Source organism: Lipotes vexillifer, unplaced genomic scaffold (assembly GCF_000442215.2).
Source record: "Lipotes vexillifer unplaced genomic scaffold, Lipotes_vexillifer_v1.1 scaffold737, whole genome shotgun sequence".
Classification (NCBI taxonomy): Eukaryota; Metazoa; Chordata; class Mammalia; order Artiodactyla; family Lipotidae; genus Lipotes; species Lipotes vexillifer.
Window position 1 is genome coordinate 338,200 of NW_006776682.1, and position 3,261 is coordinate 341,460.

Genomic DNA, 3,261 nt, shown 5'->3' on the forward strand with positions numbered 1-3,261 from the left:
TGCAGCTACGTTTTCAATAACGTGACATTAGATTCATTTCAAAGGTTTTTCTTCTTGGGTACCAAACCACACTCAGGATTTCTCCAGGGTGTAGAATACAGGCTCTTCCTTATTTATGTATTTATTTTTAATGAAGGGATTGCTTCTCACGCTGAGGATTATATAGTCAGACTCTAAAGATATCTTTGTTTTTTGATATATCAAAAGAGCAAAAACGGGCTGTTGTCTAAATATATATATATATATATATATATATATATCTCTGAACTAAGAGGGAAACTGCATTTTTTAGGCAGGAAGCTACTAAAAATATAGGTGAACTTTTCAATAAAACTGACATTTGTGACTGTAAGGGCTACATCAACATGACATTTGAAACACAAAATTCTGAATGCACATTCTCTCTGGCTCTCTGTCTTTGCTCTCTCATTTCAATATTTTTAGAAAGCATCTATTCTCTTAGTAAGATGTATGAAATGGGTATTTTTATATCATTGACTAAGCTGCTTTCTATGTAATTCTTTCAAAACACATTTTTAAATTATAGGCAACTTAAGAGTTTAATAGCAAAAAACAAAATAGGACCCTGAGTAGGCAAGAAATGGTAAATAAATGTTTAAGAAAACAAAAAATTTATTTGTTTTGTTATTTTTATATAAGAAGTTTCCCTATTAACAAGTTATATTAAAGTGTTTTACTCTGAGTATTTTTCTCCATAAGATAAGGAGAATTTCCCATCAAAATGTATAATTAATACTTATTCAAATCTGTATATTGACCTGATGTGCTCAAAGCTATAGTCCCTGCATTTGGGAATATTTTTTACTTGGAATATTGGCATTGGGAATTTCAAAAATGGTTATAAGTAGCCACATAGCCTGCCTGGATTGTTTTATTTTATTTTTTCTTTATCTTTTTAATGACAAACTGTATCTCACCAACTTGATTACAAGTGTCTGGATCACAGCGATTTAATCTTAAAACATATTTTCATCTCTCTGGGTACCTTTCACAGTTTTCTCCACAAAGTAGATTAGTTTAAGCCAGTTTTGGATGAACAGATAAATGAAATAATGAATTATTGAATTTTGATAATTATTTGGAGTTCCACATTTTTGTCTCCAAACCCAAATTGAAAATTAAGTTAATCATGCATTTATTTTAAAAATCAGATATTTTTTTCTGAAGCAAATTATGTTCTCTCTATATTATTTTTTTCTAGATTTTCAGTCATATCATTAAATCATATATACATATATATTCAACAGTTAAATTAGCCAAATTGAAAATAACATATCCAAAAATTTCATTAACTAAGAAAATTTTGCAAATCCATTATGATATAGTATGTAGTCATTAAAACAGTAATCATTATTTTTAATGTCCTTTGTCACCTCATCTTCATCTCTGCCCCTTCCACCATCTCAAGAGAGAAACCACAAGTTCATGTCCCATAATCCCTTTCCAGACATGTTCCAGTTTAGATTCTGAAGGCAAAGAGGAGAGTCCTTGTTTCCTAGAGGCAGTTGTACACAAGAATCCTGTAGTTTTGGATGTCCCACTTGAGGATCACCCACTTCAGTGCTGAGGCACCTAGGGTTTCTGGAAGCAATCAGGTGCCTCTAGAATGTTTCTTCAGAAACACTCTCTTTGATATTGAGATATGGTTGCAATCACTGGTGGCAATTATTTTGCAATGTTTTCACTTCCATGTTGACTGAGTATGGCCTTTCTAGTCTTCTATCATTGAGCAGCACTTAAGCCTGTAACTTCCTACATTATATCTCTTTGTACTCCAGTTTCCTAGAGTGTCTCCTGTTTTCCTGACTGCACCTTGAATGTTTCATCTAGTTACCTCATACATTTATATCTATTGATATGGCAAGATGTTCACCATATATTATAAAGTGGAAAAGTTAAACAAGATATAAAATAGTATGCATAAAATGGTACTGTTGTCTTCTTCCCTTTATCTGTATTTTTAATTGTAAGCATTGACGATATCCAAAAATTTATGGATGTCATGGATTACATTGTTCACAGTGCTGTTTTTTCTTTTTTTTCTAAGTTTTGAACAATTAACATGGAGTACATGTCCAATAAAAATAAAGAACGAACAATTCAAATGTACTAATACATAGTTTAGTATAAATATACGTATGATTATTTTAATTTGTAGAAATGAACTGGAATATGTGCTAAAGTACAATATTCAACCTCCATTAGCCTGGGAGTAATAAATGCCCACTGAGGCAAATCCTTGTGGTACTGTCAACTTACTTTGTGCTTCCTGGACATAAATCCTTTCTCTGGCAGATGACTGATAGATTAAAAAATATAATTCAAGTGAGGTGATCCACAAACACATGGATATATTTTAAAATGCTAATACAAAACAAATGTTACCCACAAATGACTGTCCTGAACTACAGATTTTCTTAGAAATACTCAAAATGTTTTGAGTTTTGTTGTTGTTTTACCTTACAAAGTTGAAAACAAGTATCTTATGATTAATTTGTTGTAGAATATAAGCAAGATCATATATAAAGGCTTTTGTTTCTTTGGGCTTTTTCCTTGTTTATAAATTGTTAAAAATAAATTTTGTTTTTTCTGTTAATTTACTTGGTAGATTAGATAATAATCTCATATTCTTTGGGTCTCTTTTTAAATATATAAGACCCTAAACCAAGAATGTGTAAGGATTTATAGGGTTTAGACTGGTGCCAGATTAAAAACAAAAAAAATCCTTCATTATATAGTTAAAAACTAAGTTAAACTTTTATTTTGATTATAATCTGATGGATATCTCTGAAAATATTTGTAAAAGTTAATTTCTTACAGAATCAAATTAAATCAGGGTGCAAGTATAGTATATATCTTTTTTGGTAAAACATCATAAAATATCTTGACTAAATCATTTGCAATGAAAACAGATATTTTACATTTAATGCCTACAATTTTTTTTCCCATTTTCAGGAAGCGTTTTCATAAGTCTTATTATATACCCACTTCACAGACTAATTTCACAAGTTTTCTCAAAATGCTGGGCAAACTTAGCAAAATGAAATGAGCACTATTTGTGTTCTAAAGCAAACGAATTCCCACCGTATTCTTGAAGAGTCAAAAAGGCTATTGTAAGTGAGGTGCTATTTGCAAATACCTAGGAGATAAGACAGGAAAGACAGACTCTTTGTTGTGACAGAAGGGACCTGACATTTTAGCAAGAAAGTACTTTAAATATCAAAGGTGAGTGTAGGAGTT